The sequence below is a fragment of the Seriola aureovittata genome, chromosome 10 (assembly GCF_021018895.1).
Source record: "Seriola aureovittata isolate HTS-2021-v1 ecotype China chromosome 10, ASM2101889v1, whole genome shotgun sequence".
Taxonomy (NCBI): Eukaryota; Metazoa; Chordata; class Actinopteri; order Carangiformes; family Carangidae; genus Seriola; species Seriola aureovittata.
The window spans coordinates 13,696,811-13,720,683 of NC_079373.1; the positions used below are offsets into that span (position 1 = coordinate 13,696,811).

General features: G+C 39.9%; 1 long non-coding RNA gene across 1 annotated transcript in view; it reads left to right on the plus strand.

Moving 5' to 3' along the window:
- The window catches only part of LOC130176136 (uncharacterized), an 81,127-nt gene that overhangs the window by 6,217 nt on the left and 51,037 nt on the right, over nucleotides 1-23,873 (plus strand). Inside the window, exon 2 of the long non-coding RNA XR_008828839.1 lies at nucleotides 16,334-16,442. This is a non-coding gene — a long non-coding RNA (uncharacterized LOC130176136). The remainder of the gene's footprint in view (nucleotides 1-16,333; nucleotides 16,443-23,873) is intronic.

Below are 23,873 nucleotides of genomic sequence, written 5' to 3' on the forward strand. Positions count from 1 at the left end.
GACCTGCCCTCTCCAGATGGCCACTGAGAGGCAGCATATTTTACATTGATGTAACAGAAGAACATGAAAGAGTGACACCCCAGTGTGAAAAGAATGGTTTTAGAGGTGCCGGGTGCAGACCCCATCTCAAACACAGCTGGTGTAGATGCTGCCTTGCTGAGGTATTACGGCGAGTTAACACAACCGATCTGCTTTACATATCACAGGATTGATAAAATGCTTAGATTTTTTTTTGTGTGTGTGTGGGTCTGTTGCTGTTCAGTTTCTTCTTCATTTTACAGAACAAATCAGTGATAGTCAGCCATGTAACTATTACAGCAACAAATGAAAGAAGCATTCAGTAATGGCAGCCCTCGGGGTGCTCTGTGATTTCCTTTAGTAGCCTGTTATTTAGTCCATGATAAGAATCTGTGAAGCTCAGGCTGCTTCAGCAAATAAAACCAAAAGTATACACAGACAGAGAAAAAAAAGAATACAAGAAAGAATATATATCCAGAGAAACTGATTGATTTACTCAAATCTCCGTGTGACACAGACTTATAGTAAACTGCTGCAAGATTTTTGCAACATGAGAGTCATTCAAATGATTTCTTCATATTATCACATGCTGTACTTCCCCTCTATTGGATCAAAAGTTCACTTGTCTTGTAGTTAGAGCAGCATCATGATTAAGTTTCAATACCTGCTTGTTTATATTCTCAGTCAAAGCTTTGTTTTCCAGCTGAGATAAATTCAGGTTGTGTGCAAACAAAACTATGATTACAACTTAAGATGTTTTTTTTTTTTTCTCCTCTGGACACACGTTCATAAAGATTCTTAATCCTTAAGTTGTTCTCAGCTACTGACCACATGACGGAAGTGGACCATATTATGAAAGAGATGTGATGGGAAACGAGTCAGCGATTGCAGTGTTTCTGAGTCAGAGACAGATTAGTAAACATCATATGATGTTGCTGACCTTCCAGTTGCCTTTTGAACTCTTGCAGCATAACAATTAGCTTGTCACAGCGCGTTGTGCCTCTTATTTCTGAGGTGTCACACCATGTTGTGTTTGGACGCCTTCAAAAAGATTTGTTAATTTTTCTACCAACTGCACTCTGTGTTGTCCTCATTTTTAAGCAAAAATATGAAACATTTCCTTTTCGATCTTTTGTGAGAATTTGCTGCTTTTCTTCACTTTACGTTCTAGACTTTTGTTTGGACAAAACCGGACCAGATATTTTTCAATATTTCCTGATAGTTATATCAAGCAGTGACTGGATTAATCGAGAAAAATAATTGTTAATTGCAGTGCTAATCTGTAATAGTAACAGGTGATTACATTTGAAATGAAAGGAACCATGTGTTTAATTGGTTTTCCTCAAAGGTGTCCGTAGTTAATTACCTTTTAAAGGGATATATCAGATTTGTAAGAAACCTGGTCTGTCTGTTTTGATTTTAGAGATGGATATAATGAATATAGATTAATAAGGCTTATGGCAGTATATGGCAATATACACATGCTTTTGTAATTGTTCCACACTATAACTTATGTACTGCTCTGAGTGTGATTCATTAGAGACATGGTTCTGCTTTGTTGAGTTGAAACAGGATGGCATTGACTACCAACTGTAATGCTAATGTCTATCTGCTTCCCTCAGTGAGACAGCCCTCTTATTGTACTTGACATGCATCATAATACCTGGGTTAAATAAGGAGTAATATTTGATAACATTTAAGAATACATATACTATATGCATATCCCTCAGAGTGGACTATGTATTGCTGATGTGGTATTTTGACCTGAGGCACATCTCACAGACGAGCAGAAGAGCAATTGCTTGGTGTTAAAATTGAACCTTTGCTGTTACTGCCAAAGGTTTCCCGTCTTTAAGGCTATTAAATGAGAGAAATGGTACAAATTTAACCACTAAGAGTCCCTTGATATTCAGGGAACATACACATAGACAAGATTTGTGTTTCATGTACTTGATTGGCATTTAAAAAGAGTGGGAGGTGTATTCAGCAGCACTGTGTCTGTAAGGTGTGAGCGTGAATTCAAAAAATTCTATTAAGAGGTGATATGTGGGGCTCAGACACTGTGTGGAATTACTGCCACAGTCAGTAGCAATATGAATGCAGGAAGCTTGCAAATTGGCCTGTTGGTGCACACAGAGGACTGGGCTTGAATGTGTAAACCCTCATTACAGAATCTCCTTTCTCATTTTAAGCAGAGAAGGTGAGTTTCTTCTTCTTCTGTTTTTTTCCCTCTCAAAAGCCAGACTGGAATCCAGTGAGAATTATGCACACTGTTTAATTCCAGACATGGACTGAACTAGACAGAGTGTGTACAGACTGCAAAACAAATAAGTAGCTGTGCTGCTAAACAGAACTGATCTCAATGAAGGACACAACACATCAAGCCAAATTTCAGGGAGGAACATTAGTGTATGATTAACTGTTTTAGACCATGAATGATCATCGCAATTTTGCACCTGACAGGGTTTAAGAAAACATATTGGTGATCAGCCATGACTCCATTAGCATGCAAGATGCCATAAATGCATGAAGAAAAAAAACGGAGGCTTATCTCAGTAAAACAGCTGCCATTTTAATTTCCTGCTTCTGAAATTCTGCGCAAAAAGTAGAGGACTATCTAAATATTCAGTTTATGAATATAAAATTAGATAAGGTTCAACTCCACAATGTGTGAAATGCCTTTTTTGGCAATTTATTTAATGTAATTCACAACTAATCATTCTCTGAAATAATGAAAACATTGGCATTATGCCTATATGACATAAAAACAATTAATGCATTTTTTTGTTTTGCATTTTATACAAACAATGGAATAGGTTCCCGAATTCGAAGTAAACTGAAATTAAAATTATGAAATTGTGTGAATCACATTTATTCTACGTGGATTAACATAATAAGCTAACACTTCTACATTAGGAAACCCATTATATTCTTCTCTGTCACCACTGTATTAGCAGCGGTCTCTTAAGTGTGCTTTTGGCTGAAATACAGTATCTCTGTGCTGCAGACATACAACACAAGACAACTCTCTGTCTTCCAATCGCTTCCTATCAATAGCAATATTTTCCTGCGATCTAAAAATCTGGTTATCCATCATTGACCTGTGTAAATGCAGACTGATGGCAGACACAAGCACAGAGAGAATGTAGACTTTTTCACAACAAGCGGATTCTTAGTCCTTGCCATATGATTTGTATGTATTTATATGTGCATATAAAGGTGAATGCTGCCAGTGTCTGGGTGCTGGAAAATAAGCAGTCAGTCTGAATTCTTCACAGTCCTTTTATGCCTTGGCTTCTATCTGCTAGGTTGTTGAACTTTACTAGTGTCCTGCAGTGTTGTCCTGTATGCACAGCTGCAGGGGCTACATCCTGCCCTTCCTTTTGTCCCATCTTGTCACAATAGCCTCAGCAAAAAGCTCAAGTTTTTGCAGGTGCAAACAAATTACTGGGAGCCTAAAATGTCTTTGCAACTTTCATGCACTGGCAGTAGTGGGGAAACAGGAAACAGGCATTTGTTCTCAAACTGCACAGGGAATTTGATGCATGTAGTTTTTTCTGTTGCATCTTACAAGCAAACATTTTTATGTTTATCACATGAATCAACTCACATTCTGCTTGTTGAAAACACCATGGCTAAAATCCAATTAGACACAATCTAAGATTGATTCCTAACCAGTCTGGCCAGTAAATCCTCAGCATTATGGCACTGCTGGCTCACAAGTTTTTCATGGGTCACCTTTAGCCCCAGTTGCTTCTAGCTCTCTCTCTCTTTATTACTTTGACCACACACATTGACTTTAAAGTTCTCCTGCCAAGCTTGCTGCTCCTACAAATCACACAACTTGCTCCATTTCACATTTTAATGTATTAATTCCTTTCAAATCTTCAGTATTTCTCACAAAATACAGCCATTATTGGATGTAAAAGATTGGAGTCACTCTTACCAATATCTGTGCAAGCATAGTAGATTTTATTTGCAATATGAATTAGCAGACCTATCCAAGTTTGAAACAATTATCATGGGTTAGTTGCTCAATAAAGTTTTAGGACAGTCTATCCAAGAGCATAATTTTATCTTCAGCCAGTGGAGGCGGTGGAATTTGCAATTCTAGGGCCTAGAAAAGGATCATTTCCATGCTGAAATATTTATAGTCTCCTTAAAACTGTTGAAGAGTGGAATTTAGTAGTGGCTGAAAGAACTCATTAATTTGAAACTCATTAGGATGTATGCTATCTCCTTGTCAGGCCAAAGAAGGAGAAGAATTTCCCATTAGATGCTCCCAAACATTGGGAAGGTTTCTTGTATTGTTAGTGAAGACAGCAGGGCCACAGCGTCGTGTGTCATCCATGTTCATATCCCTGTGTGCATCCTTGTAGTCCACTCCATCTTTGTAAAGTCTGCTGTGGTTCATTAATGAGCTGTGGAAATGTCAGTGCTTTGGGTTCAGATTAATTGAAGAGCCTGTGGATGTCTAATTACAGGAAAAGTCTTACAGATATTCTCAGCCCACTGAGACAGTAGACCTTTCCCCCGGGCTAAATGATGCTGTTATTGATCGTTATACGTAAAATGATACTGTAATTTCTCTGTCTCGACTGTTGCAATAGAAGCAGGTTAATTGGATCAGACCCTAAAAAGGAAAAAAAAAGAAAAACACTGTTGCTGAACAAGCTATAAAGGTTTGATTTGCTATGTAAATGCCTTAGCTCGAGGATTGTGCTTAATATGCAAAGAGGTTAATTAACAGTAAGTTGAATGGGTGTGGAGCTCCACAGACTGGCCCTGCCCTCGTAGCTCACAGAGTCCTGTGACAGGGAGGAGATGGCGTCTGGTGTTTGGTCAGGTGTTTGCTGAACAGTGGAATGATGATGGAGGCTGTTGATGTTTTACTGACAGCTCTTTGTGGCGAACACCTCACACAGCATGGCTCTCCTGAAAAGTTGTGAAACAGGAGGAGACTCGAGCCCCCACTCAGAAAAAAATCCCAATGCCAGAGCCAAAATAACATCAGTGAGTCATAGCTGCCTTCAGGCCATGCTGACTTTATCTCCTCTGTCTCAACACGTAGGCTGGTCCTCTCACCAGCAACTTTAATTAAAGCGAGAGTAGGAGTTGCCACATATTTAACCTCATCGTAATATTATACAACTGTGAAGTTTAAAAAATTGAAAGTAAATGTGCTGTCCTCCTCTTCTTTTGTGGTCCATGGCTAGTTTGTGCGAACCGTGCAGAGAGTATGCTTGGAGATTTACATTAAATTGTGAGTTAAACACTATATTCAGACAAGGTGCCACCATTGTGTGATACAAATGAAATTGTATTAGCAAATGATTTACAACCCTTCCTTGTCAAGTGGCTGTTAAGTTATACTTTGTGGGCAAAGAGGGGGAAAGTGAATGGTAAAAGTTTTCATGCCTAATATAGGAAAAGCCTGGTTCACTATGTGTGCCTGTACTTGCCCGTGCATTGTCTGCATTTCCTCTGATTTGTGCCAGTCAAAGCAAACAGATGAAGAAGCTTACCTTTGGCTGATGAAAAGTCATTGATATGATAAATGACATATTAGGTTAAATAGGTAACCTTTTATGAAGTGCTATCATGTGCCCTGACAGACACTTACTGTAACTGTCAGGGCATGTAAATCACCTAAATCACCTTTGGAACAAAGAGAAAGGAAAAATCAGGCTAATCTCAACAGAAAGCACTTAATATCCAATTAATTCAATAGTTCAGAGGTGTGTGATATACAGAAGTGTCTGCAAAACCAATATAGTTACTATTAGTCACAATAAAATTCTGTTCTGCTGTTAAACAGCATGCACTGTCCATGACCTGCGCACACTGAGACAGTGAGCTGCCAAATTAGCTCTGAGGCTAGAAAAAGAGTCCAAAAAGGCATGTAGGTACAGTAACTGAGAATATCCATGACAGGAAACTGTGATATCACAGGCCATTCACTATTGGTTAAAGGGAATAAAGCAACACAACCATATAAAATGGTGTTTTTGTTAATAGCAGGAAAAACAGTACCTGTTGAATAGTTGTTTTTTTAAAAGATCAAGTGCACAGATATCAAAGTACTGCATGATCTATGAAATAGAATTTACCCTGAAGCCACAGTTGCCAGGTCTTTGCCTTTGGGAGAGCCCAAGGCTGTGCTGCTGCCTCTTGTTAGTCGATTGGAAGCACCCAGCCATCCATTTAGCACATGGCCATTATGTCCAGCCCCCTGATAGGAACTGGATCTGCCACTTCAACTTTGCTGAAGGTGTGAGGAGCCAGGAAGAGTCTGAAAATGAGCTCTTTGTACTTCTGAGCTGCACTTTTGGAGGCAAGCAAGTTGTTTTCTGTGCACCAGCTGAACAAGAATGTGAAAACAAGTCTCCTTTTGATTTGTGAATGTCACCAAACTCAGTAGCAAGACTGGGGAGTGTGTATAGAGAAGGAAACAATGTGTTTGTGCTTTCAAGGCATGTTGGCACAAACTGATCAACCTAGCAGCAGAGAAGTGACAAGACCTAAACTCCCTGATTTGGTGACAGATTATACTATATTCCTGCGAAGGTGGAAAATAGACAAAACACACCTGGATGAGCTCAAGGGCCAGTGCAAGTATTACTGGTTTCCACAGCCTCAGGGGCCTTTTCGCTCTGACAATAATGGTGCGGTGAAAAACACTGGCTTCCTCATTCGTTTTAATGAAATCACTGCGTTGGCTCAACGGGGGTTCATGTCGAAGAGGCCTCAGGCAACAAACACAGGGTGACACAGCTAAAAAGTTGGTTCTAGATGTTTTTTTTTTTGGTTGGTTTTTTGTGGAGCAATGCAGTGTCATCATGCAACACATTGAACTGCAATCAAATATCTGCAAGTTTTACAATGTTGCCTCAAAACAGCATGAACCAATGTGCAATGACTTAGCGTTAGTTAAACCTTAAATCTTGACTTGTGAGTTTAGATTTCATCTTATACTTGTACCCTGCAGCAACCCATCAGCACTAGTGTATTACCTTGCAAACGTCAATCATCTCTTGAGTTTCCTCATCGGTCCAAACAGATCTGATGTTTTTGTCTATATTTTTCATCTCTTCAGTGGAGCAGAGGCTTCAGTGGATGTTTAAGGCACATGCTCCATGAATGCCATGATTTATTCGCTGAGCTTGGTTCGCATGTGGTTTCTGTTGATACACCGACTTTTCCATCTCAGCCATCCATGATCATTTTTTGCGATTTTCTTTTTTTTTCTTTTTTTCTTTTTTATTCTGGCATTTCCACTCAGCATTTCTATGCAAAGACTGCAAATGCACATAAAAATAGGTATGTTTTATAGCTATGAATATATGTATGTATTCCTATATGAATATAAGAATAGCTATTTGTATAAATACTTGGACAACATGTCACATAGTTAGTTCCAAGCCCTGCTTGAAATCAGTATTCAACCTGAATTTTCTCCTGAGTGAAACGAATGGCTACCATGCATGTTGAGAGCAGCCCATGAGGACAGACTAGGTTATATGTTAAGATTTGCTGTTCATAGTTGGGCTCAGGTCTAAGCAATCAGTCTATGGGAGAGTTTAAAGCTTTTCTTCTAAAGTTCTCAGAACCTATTCAGGCTTTAGCTGGCAGCTTTTGAAAGCAGCAGGTGCAGCTCACTTGGAGCACATTTGAACTGCAGACTAGTCAAAGAACATCACAGTACATTTAAGATTTTGTACATCAAATGTGGTGATGGACATGTTGTAAGTCTGCAGAAGGTAAGATGTGATTTGAAGGAGACTTCAGTGAACTGCTTACACACAAATTTGTTGCACTGATTACAGTTGTGTTGTAACTGACTAAAAAGGAACTACAGTGTTATGCTTCATCTGCAGTGGAAAAAGGGGAACAAGTCTTTTCATAAAGTAAAATGACTCCTTTGTCTCAGCACAGAGGTTGCATAGTGTTTTGGGTGACTTTTCCAGATGGCTGACACATGTTCATTTGCTTTCCAGCTGCTATCAGTCTCTTTTTCACAGTAAGGTGATCTGCACTCATGATCCCAGCTGTATCTTTGCAGCAAATTCCAGGGTATCAGCAGTCAAACACTCAGCGTCTCTTGTCTAAGACCCAACTTTATACCCCATTGGAAAACACTACCACACCCCACACACAAGAGAATAAAACTGAGAGAAGACAGAGAGTGGATGAATCAAAAGGGTTTCATTCGATTTAACCTATATAGCCTACTTTAGGGTGTGTTGCTGACACGTTGGCATCGCATTACCATCCATATGTGGAAAACTGGAAATAAATTGAGAACTCTCAGTCATTCAGTGCAGCCCACGCAGAGGAAATCTGAAATCACTCTGCCATTTTAGATAAGGAACTCAATTTCTGTCAGATCCCAGAGCCAAGAAACTCTGCTGCACAAAACCAGGAGAATCTGCCTGTACTTGTCTTCTGATGCATGTTAACAGCACTGATTGACGGTATCGACTGATTTTCTGAGAGGATTTAAAGCAGTTGTAGAGAGAGAAGGTGTTCAAGGATGGAGACTCAAGTTTTTTTTTTGTCAGTATTGTCTCTTTATTTTTGTATAAAATGCCTTATTGCATTTTTTTAAATCTTCACCTATGACCTACTCACATCCAATAAAATACCCATAGGGCTCATTTTTATTATTCTAAAATATCTTCAGTTGCTGGGGATTTTTCCGTCCCCCTGCTTTCTTTTTCTGTCTCTTGGAATCTGTCTTTTTTTCTGCGTGTGCACTCATACACAGGCCTTTCCCACAATATTTTTCTATTCATTTACCAAGTCCTTCTTTTTGCACCTGCGAATCTTCTGTCACAATGCAGCTGCCTGACAAAGAACTGAAGCCCTGGTTTCACTGAGGCAACTGTCAGGCAGTATAGTTTCTGCACAATGGAGGGTAGGAAAAAAAAATCTTCCAAAGCATCCAATTGGAACCACACAAGCAAACGGCTCAACTAGAACCAGGCAGGGAAGACTTAGACAGATACAGAAAGCATGAAGGGTGCATGAAAAGGGAGCTGGAAGATCCAGAGATGAGAATAGACAGGCCTCACAGCAACCTACAGGCCCACTGACATCCATGCAGCTGGATTCTTGCTTTTATCAACACAACTGAAAGCAAAGCAAATACGTCAGAGAGAAAGGTTTATTTGCCGTAGACATTAAAAATCATCCATTACATTGACAGCCATGCATGCAGTGACAGCATCAGTCTTTATTGTTCCTTAATCAGTGCTTTCATGCCATGTTTTCAACTCTTCTTTTAAAGTTCTGTTTCTGAGGCTTCTCTTCCAAACACACATCAGAGATTGATATATGACTAAGCAGAGAATAATTCATCTTCCATAAAACTGTGAGAACAATTGCAAACAGTTTATTTACTGAACAAATAAAGCTTGGAGAAAGCAAAGATTGAGACTCAAACACCATTCAGTTTTGAAATATGATTAGATCCTGGATAAAGAAGATTTAGTCCAACAATTTAAATCAATTTCTGCTGTATATTTGTGACTATACCTCAACAAGCTTTGGAGACCATAAATCCTTTCTTGCTGCTCTCAGTCCGCTGCGTTCAACCTCTGGGTTGTGACATAAGTGTGCAACGCTGATTGGACTTGATGGCTCATGCTGTTCTTTGTTCGAAAACCAGTTAGAAACAACTGGATGCCCTTTGTGCTGAGCTGTGAGCTCAGTGATAAAACCCTTAACTTGTCAGGCTAGTTAAATTATTTTAGGACTGTCTACTTGGTTTGCCAATAACACTAACCATTTTCCCTCATGGCGTCTCGCTAATTACATCTACTGTAGCTAGATTTCACTTTTTGGACTCTCTGACATCATCGGCTGCTGCTGATGCTTTTCACTGCTCCACGTGGGACAGTCCTGTGTCATACTCTCAGGAATTTACCAGTCGTTTAAAATGTGAGGGTATGTGAGAAAACGGAAGCAGCAATTTTGAATGTGTCTCTCTGTGGCTGCAGCATATCTGCTCTGCTAATCCTCGACACAAAGCCTGGATGAGCAGCACCTTTGTGTGTGTCAGAATGGCAGGCTTAAGAAACAGGCCCCAGCATGCACAGCTCCCCGCACAGCAGCAACACTGTGGAAACTTAGCTGACACTGAGAACATCTACAGGGATATGGAGGAATAATACTGGCAGGGATGAGAATACATCCATACACACACATAAAGACATGCCCAAAGGGCAAATTTGTACTGTCTGTTTACCACTGGGAATGTTGTCATGTATGTGCTTAGCAGATTTCTCCTGCAGTGTGTTGTAACTGTCTGGTGACTTACAGTAATTTGGCTGTTGATCCCAAACATCATTACAGACACTATACTTGGAATGAATGTTTAGGTTGGGAGAAAACAACAGGAAGAGGTGGGTGTCTTCAATTGTACTTGAAGTATTGAGTGAAAGGTGAGGGTAAAAAATTGCCTCAAGTTCAGAGGGAGGCATGAATTTAGTTTGGTCTTGCTGGCAGGTTAAGGAAATAGGGATGTCTGAAGTGCAGCAGTGGTGGAAAGCCGCAAAACACATTTACTCAGGCACAGAACAGTACAATTTTGAGGTATTCGTGCTTGAGTATTTCCACTTTTCTGCTACTTGCTACATCTGCTTAACCACATTTCATAGACAATTGTTATACTTTTCACTCCATTACATTTGTCTGACAGCTATAGTTAAGACTTTACATAATAAAATACATAAATAAAGATGAAACCTTGTGACTATACTGAGGGGGCCAAGCCCAGGTTGGGAACCACTGGGCTACACCAGCCAACTGTATATAAAGTAGTTAAAACTAGATGCATCAGTATTAACAATCTAACAATCTAATATATAATAATGTATCAGGCCATCTTTCTGCATAATTAGTACTTCTTATTGTTTTCATTAAATTCTTCTGTGAGATTTAGAATGAAAGACTAATGTAATATCTTTATATTGTTGTACTGACTGAAGTAAATGATTTGAGTACTTGAGGGCCAGGGAGCTTTTGTTGGATACATTTTTATTGGCGGCTGCTTCTATGTATGTGTGAAAACGTTTAATACAAGACTGTTGAGAGCATGTTGAGAGACAAATGGTTCTGCGCTTGCAGACAGCTACAACAAAAAAAAAAGCAAGAAAGAACACGTTCTTTGCCTGTTTTTGTGCTCAGATGTGTGCCATTCTTGTATTGTTGCACCTCGGGGTGTCTGCTTCTACATCCCGGAAGCAATGAGGTATTTAGAGCAACTCCCAATGAGACCCCAAAACATCCAGAGAACGTTGGGTTGTGGAGAAAATGTGAGCGCCCGACTGCTGATGATGTTTAAGACCTGACTTAAAAAAAGTGTGTGAAAACAATGACTGAATATTTTTCCAGTGAATTTGAAAAAATTCCACAGGTCAAATGGAAAAAATCCTCTCCATTCATGCCATTCATAAATGTCTATTTTATCTCGTAGACATTTTTTTTTTTTACTATCCTAACCTTGGGATATGCTGTTGTGGAGCGTGACACATTTAAGCACTGCCATTTTCATTAACACTGTCATGTTTCTCCAGAGCTCCCAGAGGCAAACTCATTTTGGCAGCCTGGCACTGGATCAGGCCAACCACCTGTCATCTTATTTCTGCACATGGCCTCTTCTGTCAAACACTCCCTCACATTCCTCCCTGTGCCCCACACAGCACCTGTGATTGGCTCGCCCATTGCCATCACAGCTGTCAGGCTCACGCTCACTGTTAATTAAAGTGATAGACCTCCCAAAAAGCTGTTTATTCCAACAGCCTGGTGTTTTGTAGCCGTGTAAATTACAGCGAGAATGTAAAGTGTAAAGGAGCCAAATATTATGGAATATTTAGCGTTTAGTCGTGCGGTGTGTTTTCAGTCAACAGCTGTGCACTGAAATTAGCCCAGTTATGCAGATACATGTGAAGTGTAAGATTTTAGAGCTGGAACAATTCAACCGATTAGTCAAATGTGTTAAAATTAATCAGCAACTATTTTGTTAATCCATTAATTGTTTCAGCCATTTATCAACCAAAAATAACATTCAAACAAAACATTCACTGTCTCCGGCCTCTCAAATGTACAAATTTGATGCATTTCTTTGTTGTGTATAATAGTAGAACTGCAACGATTAGTCAATTAATCAGTTTGTCGATCGAGAGAAAGTGAACCAGCAACAATTTTGATAACCGAATGATCATTTTGCTTTTCAAATGTGAGGATTTGAAGATTTTCAGCATCATGTTGGTCAAATTATAACAAGCATTTTTCAAAATTGTCAAACATTATATAGATGATTGATCAAATGGTAATAATCATTAGTTGCCTCCCTTTGTGATTGTTCATTGTATGATACTACAGAATATTTTTTTGCTTTGGAATGTTGTGCGGGCCAAACAGGACACATGTCACTTTGGATCCTGGTTAATTATAATGTGTTTCTTTTATTATTACTTTCATTTATAAACTAAAGCATTCATGGTATAACTTAGAAAATAATCATTAGTTGTAGCCTTACTAGAATCACATCATTTTTGGATAAAGAAAGGGCTTAGTCATTTGACACACTTTCTTTTCTGAGCTTACATGACGTTACTCTGCCATGTTGCAGCTCCAGGCATACAGACACAAATCAGCTACAGCAGACTGAATGAAACACAAATGTGCAACGTCCCCAGCAAAATTGGATTTGTGTCAACTTCATCTCCGGGGACTTTTCTTCCCAGAAAGTCGAAATATTCAGCACAATGAGACAACATCAGTTACAGCACATTGATCCAATCTGTCCAGGCACTATAAAGGCTGATTTGGAAGTAAACACAAGGACTGTGTTTGTTGATTATTTTCAAAATCATTTGCAACTCGAGGTAATCTCACTAAGAGAAGCCTGGACAGGCTGCAAAATGAAGGTTTGTGAGGTTAATTTGTCAAAATATTTATCAAATTAAAGAGAATTAAACTATTTTGTACAGTACAAAAGTTGCTGCAGTACTCATTTTCAGCATCAGCAACATTCATATGTAAAATCTGTGAGTGATTATGCATCAGGCTTACGGAAAGCCTCCCTGCCGTCACTGAATAAGCCTGAACGGTGTCATTAGAAGTCTTTAAATTTGGGTGCAGAACAAAGATTGAACAAAAGCCATTAAGGGGGAAAAACACCAAAGCTGAGCCAAGTCAGAGTTTGTATTCAAAGCCAGCCTCCTAATGCTGTCCGTATCTGTGCATTAGTCCACATTACGAATGGTTTTTACAACAGTGTTATTGAATTCGCCTCATTATGCTGCACTGGCAATGCCTCTGCAAATAACATCCTTTGATCTGTTTCGTGGTGCTAGTTCCTTACTGAAAATACAATTGGGGTGTCAGCAGTAAAATACTTCTTTTCTTTCTTATGAGCTGGAGAGTGTGAGGTTGTTTTAGAGAGAGAAATATGGACTCCACCAAACAGTGAGGTGTAGAAATGTGTGCAGAAAAGATGCATGTAAATAAGGTTGCAGAATATTTTTATGTGTTAAAATATGTTCTCTACTACATGAATAGATAAAAAGTCCCATGAATGATTAAGTCTTAAAATTAAAATAACTAATTAACTCTACAACCCCCGAATGCAATACATTATTCATGTCTGTGACACTTAAACTGGTCCTCATGAAAGCCAATTTGATGTTGAGTTTAAAGGGACTTGTGCAGTTTTTGCCTCCTCTGCGTCCCTATTTTCTGTGATTTATCTCTGACAGTGACCGACTTTGATGTTTTGTAGAAAGTGTAAATGGGAGCAGAGTTGAATGAAGCGGCTGGGTATCACTGTGTGACTGACTTTTCTTTTCATTTCTGGACACCAGTAGCTAAGCAGAGGCTCAGCTATGGATAAAGCATCTGATCCGTGCCCTCAAACATTGTCAGGCCTTTAACATATTTACTAGATAGGGCTGTTACAATTATCATTCTGATATGAAACAACAGAAACAACGGAAAGACTTTAAATGAGGCAAATCTTTTATCACAATGACACTCAGTCAAATTAGCCAGTAATGAAGCTTTATTTTTCCTGAATGGCAGCAGTGTTTTGTTCAGCTGACACAGGACGAGGCCTGTTGCTGAAGGAGTTCCTGAAAAAACGTCCGGTTTTTGAAATGCCCCCATTCAGGCCAAAGGAAAGGATTTTTTCCCAAGCCCAGTGTTCTCACACTTGTGCTTGCATCTCAAATAAACCTCCTATGGATTCCTAACTTCACAGAATGGCAGTGGGGGGAGGGGGAGTTTGTGTGTGTGTATGTGTGTGTGTGTGTGTGTGTGTGTGTTGTGGGGGTTGATGGAGTTAGGAGGAGGGAGGGGGGAGTGTGTGCCAAAAAAGAGCGTTTTATAGAGATGCTGATTTCTTATTCACTGGCCCTCTGTAAGAGCAGAAACCCAGTGGAATGCACATTGAAAGCTACGATGCTCATTCAGAGGCCATAATGCATCCATCGCATATGAACTGAAAAAGAGTTTCCCTGGTGGGAAAATACTGACCCCCCGAACCCGGTGAAAAGATAGCTGCTGTGCCGAGGGCTCTCGCCCCAGAGGGGCATTGTGGAACGAGAGCTGCCGCTGCTGCCTCTCACCTGCATAGAAAGAGAGCGAAAGCCCCCTCTCTAGGTGTTTACACCAAGCCCTGCTCTGCCTTCCCAGTGAAGCGAAGGAATAACAACATAGGTCCTGGCTGTTGCTAGATCTTAATCAAGCCATTCACAAGAGGCATGGATGATACATCATTCTGTGTTCCCACTTATTTTGGAGATATTTTCCCTTTCATCCTCTTTTTGTGTGTGTGTGTGTGTGTCTGCGGTAGATTATGTTGAAGACATTATGAAGCATGAAGACTGCCACGACAAAGAGCTGTCACACCTGATAAGCATCATAAAAACACCAACTAAACCCAAGAAGTTAGATAGAGTATACAGGCTGAGCAAACACAAAGAGCTGATAACAGTTTATAAATGTGTTGAGCGTTTTTAACAGCCATTTCCACAACATCTGAAGTAACTGACAGCACAGTAGCTTCAAAATTCTAAATATGGTCGAAACTAAAAATAACATTTCAGCCAATAAATTAAATATGAACTTCAGTGTTTGTATTTTGGACTACTGGAGGCACACTGATACTGTAATATTCAGATAGGACCAACCAAATGCATACATGAGCGCCAGTTGCAGTTAATCTATATCCTGGCAGAGCAGCTTGGATGTGCATTTATTTTCTTATACTCCCTGACTTGAAGCCAGCGTTATGCACGACTTGTGCCACATTTGGAAGAATTAGAGATTATCCACTGTTCCAGCTGACAGGACTGTTAAACAGATGTTGAATTGGAGACAGATATCCTCAGAGGAGCGAAGCCAAGAATACCAACTGGATTTAGCTGCAAACTGCACTGATGGACACATGACATTTGGGTTTCGTCTGTGTGTGTATGACAAAGGGCAGAGTACATGTTTTACATATGAACAAAGCACCTAAACAACAAGGCCGTGAATGCAGCAGACTCATCCTGCAGCCTTGTTGGAGAGTAATGACAGCTCACTGGCAGTAACACAGAGAATTAGTTTCCTGGGTGATATTAGTATTTGCGGTGAGTTGTGCATGGCGGTCACATTAGAGATGCTCTTTATATAAAACCTCTGAAGAACCTCAGTTCAATGGGTCTATAGTCTGGGGAGTGCTTTGTAGACAGCCAAAGGTCAGGTCTTTTTCTTCCGCCCCCTCCTCTCAGACTGTGTGGTTTTGTTGCTGTGGCCATATGGTACATTTGCACTTAGAGGACTTCCACATTGTTAATGTGTTAGATGCTATTAATGCACACATACATGCATTTCTATAATGAAATGCTACATTAATTTGCATATATTCATATATTAATCAATATTATTCAGAAGTAAAATCAATCCAGACAGTCAAAGCAATGTTTCTCCACCATAACACCATGGGCTAGATGAATATTCCATTCTTATACACATCCCTATCTCCATCACCATGAACACCAGTGTCTTCATCATCAACATTATGACTTCATAAGTGAGCTGCATAAAACAATAAGACAATGACCAATGATCAAAGAGTTGGGTTTTTAACACAAGCCGTAATTAATAAAAGGATGTTTAGTATTCTTTCAGTGACTGACAGTTCATGTTAATGCCTAATGATTCATATGATGATTGGGTGGAGTACTGATTAACTATAGATAGCTGCGCCTCTTTCATGTTTTTGATTTCTCTAAATTAACATCACATCCTCAACATGTTTCAGGTTGTGGCTGTTGAAACTCCACAGGGAAGCCCAGGAATCAGACCTGATTAATCCCACAAATGGACAGGAGACGAGGAAGATCATTTACACCCCAGTGTACCTCTCATAGGTGAGTGCTGTGACGATTTCACAGGGTCACGCAGGTCTAATAACTAGTATTAATTAGTGAACAGTTATTCTACATGTATTCATTTGGCATACATGTCTGTCCAGTTTTGTCGTGATAACATGGCAATGTAATGTTGTGGTATTGTTGTGAATTAGAATATTTAGCTGTAGTATGTAACTGTCTACGTTCATCATAAACACTGACCTTGGAAACCAAGATCTTCACATCAATAAATAGTTCAGGTTTGGCATGTTGCAAACATTCATATATCTTGTAGCAGCTGAAGCTTCACAGGATTCAGGTGGAATTTTACAATATTTTAGCCTGGAGCAATAAAAACAAATTGTGATTTTGTCAGAGAGCGTTGACTCTGTGGGTGGTCTTGCACTGTGAACACTTGTTGCAGGAGACCACAAGTGTTTTGGGTCTGTTTTGAACAATCCAGCTGTGTCTCTGATACGGATGTAACAATTGTTGACTTCAGTCATTGACCTTTCATTTTCTGTAGTTTCTGTGTGGTTTGAGTGTGCTTGATTTATTATACCATCCGAGTTAGATTTCGGCATGTTATTGTGTCCGATGCTATGAAAATGTGTAGAATAAAGAGACATCTACCTTATGCAATGTTTTCTCCCTCTTCAGTTACCAGCAGGTTTGGCAAGGATGATGTTACAGCTGAACCTGGCATGAATTTCACAGTAATACTACATTACATGAGCTGAAACCGCATCTAGTTTCTGTATTCGGTTCAAAGAACTGAAGGTGTAACACATGAAGCCGTTCAAAGGCAGATTTAGGGGAAACCTATAAAAGGTCTAATAAAAATAAAAGGACTAATAAATGTAATGGTTCAGCCAATTAGACCTGGGCAGCTAAAGTTTTCATGTGACAACAACATAAACAGTTAAACAGAGCTCGATATCAGCACACTGGATGCTTGTTCAGAGAGAAAAGCCTGTGTTATTTGTGGATGACCAACTAGTCAATGCAGAGGCAACCATAGAGAATTAAAGTATTTAGAGTCCCAGAGTGACGTGCCAGAGAGTTGCTAATGATTTCAGTGCACATGGCAGTGCTTGGCAACTGGCTTCCCAAAACACAGAGCAGAAAAAAAGCCCTTGGGGCGGTCTCAGACCTCTAATTGGGCTCACACCAGTGATGGCCTTGGCTAATATAGAGTACTGGTCACATACAAATAAAGACTAGAGAGAATAACGTTTATTATTCTTAGGGACTGAGGAGAATGAAAGGTGGCCTCCTTTTGGAGGTACCTCAGTGGGATCAGTGCCAAACTGGAACGATACATACGTTCCCAGCAGAGACGCATGGCTGACATTCAAACTGACAACAGCGCTCATTGTTGACACATTCCAGTGCTATTGGCGGTATTGTTTTCTCAGGCACACTGCTTTATTCTCTAATAAACTTAGATCATGATGATAATCGAACCAACATGTCGTAGAAAATGAAAGAATAAATCAAAACAGATATTGGCAAATGTACCTTCAGTTCTTGGATTCATTTTGTCATTTTGAACAACAAACAAAGTTTCTGTAAAGTCATGTCAACATATTTTCTAAGCAGCTAGAGTTCCATAATAACTAATTATGCACAAATCAGAAAATGATTATGTCCTACTATTTTGTATATCATTCAGTCAATTATGTTATGTTATGTTATTTTAAATTTGTTTATAAAATTCAGGGTTTCCTAAAATATAAACCAGCAACCACCACCCCTGAAACAACAACAACCTCTGCTCACATCATGAACAATGCATTATTTTCAAATAAAAAGCTATTTCACAGTTATATTCACACAGCAAAAGTCAATATATTTAGTGCAACTACTGTTTAAGCTGTTCTATACAAAGTGAATTTGATCTGGGTTTGGACGGAATATTTTTCTCAGAGGAACCATGAAATCCTCAGTTTTTAAAAATGACCAAAAGGTATTTCTTATAATTGATAATTGTTTATATATTAACATGATGCCAGGTCTGTTCAGTACCTTGTCTCTCTACAAATAACTAGAAAATACTGCATATACATTTACTTGCATATACACATACATTTTGAGCATATTCTAATATTTTTTAAAAAGCAGTGATTTATTACTTGTAGTTGAGTTTTGCATTGACAAGGGACAGGCATTACAGTTCAAAGTAAAAAACTTGTGCTAGAAACTGGAGTAAAGTGAGTTATTTGATATTTATTTCTTCACCATCAGCAACTTCTAGATCAAATGTGAAGCCAAGATGATGAAAAATCTTCTGATTATCAGCAGAGGGGGGAAAATACACAACCATGAGTAGCAGTCTTTAAGAAAAAATATTTAAGATCCAAATTCAAGCTAACTATGTCAGATATAAGCCACAGATTAACAGGAGATCTTTGGGTTCCTTTTCTGGGAGTTGTTGAAAGTCATTCTGGGACATGTAGGAAACTAATTGTTTGCAGAAGCTGTTGAGGCAGGTTGAGGGAAACGAAAAGTTGAACATTACAGGTTGATGTCATCAGGAGTATCCACAGTTGTGTTTTTCCTGCAGTCCACTGTTTTCTCTGTGGTGTTTGTGCATGCCGGTGGTCATCCCTCACAGATGTAGATGATTCCCCTGTTAAATTCATCCAGTTTGTTGAGGTGAAACACCAGTGAGCGAGCACAACAGATGGTCTGATTCGATACCTGTCAGCAGGCATGAAGGAGAGCAGGGAGCCCCACTGTGGAGCAACTGAGCGAGCTCAGACCTCCCAGATTTGTTTGGGGTGGTCAAGTCATTAGCAAAGAGTGTTTGTGCTGTTTTTGCAGTGTGACACAGTCACCCATGTGGCACATTGACAGCTGATCAAAAGCATTTCACAACAAATAGAAACAAAACTCTTGTTATTTAAGCATTATGATCAAATGTAAAAAAAGTTTTAACTTTTATATTAAACAGATTTTTTATTCTATACAAGTATTCTTTAGAAAGGATGCACATTAACTTGTTTCACATGAGGCTGATTTTCTCTTCAGGCTTATCTCTGGTTGGAAGAGGGTGGGGCTGTGTGTGGAAAAAGGTGATGCCAGGTATTTTTACGCAATCAGAACTGAACAATATGAGAATCTAAATTATAATCTGATGACAGCTGCTGAGTTGTTTGTTCATGTTGGCAAGGAGATGCCACAGTCATTTAATCAAACCAAACTTAAAGAGTCCTGATGAAGCAGATTAGGTTTTCAATTACTAAACTATTGTTGATTTATGACCAAGATGTTTTAAGTTTATTTCCTACTTGGACATTGATTATTGCTGAGATGTGAGATATGAAACTCTGTTTGTGGTAAAATATTCTTTTTGACCATGTGATAACAGCTGAGGTAGCCTCCGTAATATCATTAAAAGCTCAGTGGAAAAGCCAAGTAATTAAAAGTTGACTTTATAATTAAGAACATGCGGAACCTTTCCGACATTTTAAGGGGTTTATGTAAAAATGCATAAAATCTTAGTGTTGAAGTTGGAAATTAAAACTCTCTGCTGTCAAAGACAATTTAGATTTTGTCCAATCCAGGGTGACTTTATGCTTACACTAAAATGATCTGAAATATTTAATAACTATATTTTTGTTATATATTACACATTATATTCTGTATTTTATATCCAGTAAAAGTATGGGAATGGAAAGAGAGACATTATGAGTGCTTGCCCAATTAGAGGAAATCAGATGCTGGAAACTATAAATCCTCAAATTTAGTTGAACCTTTCTCATCCAAAGCCGACACAGCACTCCAGCTCCTCCTCAGTGAACCTGTTCTCATATCTTTCCTGCAAAGCCGCCTTAATAAAATAACCAAGAGTACACAGACATAAATACAGATCAGTGATGTGATAAAGAACACACAGCTGCAGAGTATCACGCAGCACCTGTTGCTTTCACTGTGAAAGTTATTGACAAAAATGATAGGGCCCTTTTCTATCTTGAGCTCCTCTCCAAGGAGGAAAACGAGTCAACCATTTACCTGGAATTCATCCTGCCGACATGTTGTGTTAGGTGTCGGCTTAACTGGCTGGGCGACATAACACAGAGATGTGAAAAATAGTACAGATGTCTAATCAAACCAGATAATGGACAGCTCCATATAATGTTCGGTTCATGGAGCTCTGACCGCTACATACCTGACATTGCTCAGACATAGATAGTCCTGACACCTTTTTCTTTTCTGTTTTTTTCCTGTACCTCCTGCTCTCTCAGCTTGTGTCAGTTTCATGAGGTGATGGATGAAACAAAGGCAGGCGAGGAGGTGGCGGTCCAGAGGCGCAGGCCTCAGGTGTGAACAGGTGTGTGGGTTCACTGCCATGCAGGAATGGGAGCAGTTCCAGGTGCACAGCTGCGGGGTGTGGCTCTCACTCATATATACACCCAGCCTCCCGGCCTGTGTTGAAATAGCGAGTCCCTTGGAAGGAGGGAGAGGCGGGCTGGGTGGGGTTTCTGCATGAATTTAATCTTGCTTCGCGATAACTATGTACAAGAGTCTCTGAAGAAGAAAAGCCAGTGTACGCTTAGAGCCGAGGGTTAGAGGACGATAGAGTGTAAAATCATGAGAAAATAAGGGGAACTGTGTATATTTAAGAAACAGTAAGCAAACACAATGACAAAGAGTGACACTGCATGTCTGGAAGTTAAATGCGTGGTAGTCTGGTCTCCTGGGAAACCATTGTTCTTATCAATCCGTGATTAAACAACTTTGGTAATTTTCCGTCCTGCTGTAACACATCCTGTTGAATTTCTGCTGAAAGAACATGTCTGTATTGAACTTTTCTAAGCCCTGGACAGCATCAATCTCAGCCTCAGGACAGATTAGGTAGGAGACAAGCTCTCAATCTGCAGGGTACATGATCTCTAAGTCTTTCTCTATCAAAGGTCAGAGCAACCGAGTGAAGAGGAGCATCGGGGCGTTGTGTGGCTGGTAATTTTGAAAGGAGAAATGGGTCAGTGGCTACTGTGGATGGGCTCGCTTGTGCCACAGATATAAAAGCCCATACATACTGTCAAGGGACAGATGTATGTATATATGTGGACAGTGATGCAGTGAAGCCATCACAGATTGTGTGTATGGATTTGGAGTTAGCCATTCTGCAGCTTTAATCCCCAGTTTTTCTTGTGCAATGTGGTCCCACCCGTCCCACTGACTGCTAGACAGCGTGCCAGATGAGCAGTCTGACCTTTCCTGTCCTTGGAACAGTCGATGCTGTGTAATGTATTCTGAAGTTGATTCCTTTTTTTGTCCTATGAATTTTAACAACTTTTCCCCTCCTCTCTGCAGAAGCAATGAGTCTTTCACTCTGTGTCTCTGCACTGCTGGATATTATTCCTCCTATTACCTTTCAGAACTCCAATCACCACATGTCCTGTGGAGAAACAAAGCTGTGAGACACAGTCAAAGATGGAAACAGCGAAGGGAATGTCAATTTCCTCCAATCAACTCAGAGGACAGTGTTTTTTTCCTGCGGGGGAGGATTAGGTTGATGTCAAATCTGAGATCCAATGAGCTAAAAATGTGCTCAAGACAGCCGGTGCTGAGTGACAATGGCTGAGAAAGGAGTGAATGTGAAAATGTGCTGAATTCACGACGAGACAGCTCTTTTAAAATCTATGTCAACCTATTTAAATTCGCCTACAATCCCATGATATGAATATATTTGTCAGCCGCAGCTGCCATTGCTCTTAGTATAAAATCAGCCGAGGATAAGTCAGAGGATGCCAAGAGTGTCCATCAGAATCCATTAGTCATCTGTTACTAATTACGAGTGACTCCAGGGTTGATTAAAAGAAATCACCAAGCAGCAGCACACACCATTATGCTAATGAAAACTCATTTGGAGAGGCAGGGCAGGGGCACTGGCAAGTATTTGGACGACTTCACTGTGCAGCCAGGCTGGCTGGAGTAAATGGCTTCTTGGACAGCATATCATTTTAGGACTAGAGGGGAAGGAAGGTTTATGATGATGATGATGATGATGATGATGATGATGATGATGATGGCAGAATTTTAATCATGTTTATCTTGTCGAAAGACTACACTGTTGGATTTATTCCCACACTGATTTTTTTTTGTATTTTCTTCCTTGCTTCCTCATTAGCATATTTTTTTTGCTTGCACTTGCCCCATGGCACAAACTACCAAAAAATCTCCCTGGCAAATGAAGATAAGACATGTTTGGTGTGTTTTAGTCATAATTGATTTTCTCATCTAATTAGAAACCCTTCGGGGGAAAGAACGAGGCTCCAAAACAAGCTCCTAATCACCAAACAGTGATCGCTTAGATGCCAAAGTTACGATACAAAGATGTCAGAGGAAGCTCTGACAGCATGTTATAGACTCATGTTCACTAAGAGACCCTGATCATTCATTACCCAAGCAATGCAAAGGTCAATACTCCATCAGTGAGCTTCATAACCCCATTAAATCAACTATCTATCTATCTATCTATCTATCTGAACTACAATATTTCCCTCTGAAATGTAGTGAAATTGAAGTATAATGTAGCATAAAATCCAAATACTTAAGTAAAGCACCTCAAAACTAAAAACAGAATTACCTTTTCATTCCTTCATCCAAAAACATAGTATTCTTTTTATTATTTTTGACATCCAGGAAGAAATCCTGTGGATTTTATAGTAACTGACCTAATCCCCTGCTTCCTTTGTTTTATGAAAAATAGCCCGGGGCTTTCCAGAGGTTCATCCTCATGCAGTCCAGCTCCAGATCCACCATCCAGCCCCTGAGCACCTGTTAAAGGTTGCTTCTCCTCGGCATCTAATAAACAGCTCCAGCTCTTGATCCTCTCGCATGGTGTCGAGGCCACTTTTCATCCTTCACATCTGTGGATCCCTGAGCATTTCCAAAAAAAAAATCCCCTTGGCAGTTCAGTGATCTTTCTCAGCTGTTTGCGTGCCCTCGGGCCAGGGCAGCCTTGCTATGTGCTCCAGCTGCAGGCTTTGCTATGGTCATGGGGCCCCACTGAAGGGCACTATTGTCCATTCATGGGGTTCACTGTGTGAGAGGTCAGATGAGGGAGAGCCCGCGCTGGGGCCGGGCAGGAAATGAAGGTGGAGTGGCAGTTTGGGCGACAGTGTGAGGCTTGAGCCTGAATAAATAAAATAGTCTAAATAAGCACAGAAAAAGTCAAGTCACTATTGCAAGTGTGTACGAAACGAAAAGCTATGACAAGCAATGGATATAAAACCGTATATTTCTGCTTGAACAAAAACTTCAAATATGTCATTTTCTCTCCACTTGTTGTACGCTCAACTGCTTTCACCAAGAGGTTAAGATACACTGTGTGACTGTGAACCCAGTGTGCCTCACAGATGTGCAGATAAATCTTCATTTCTCACCCAGTTAAGCAATTCAGTCAGCTCTAGAGGCAGCACTGCTTCCAGCCAAAGA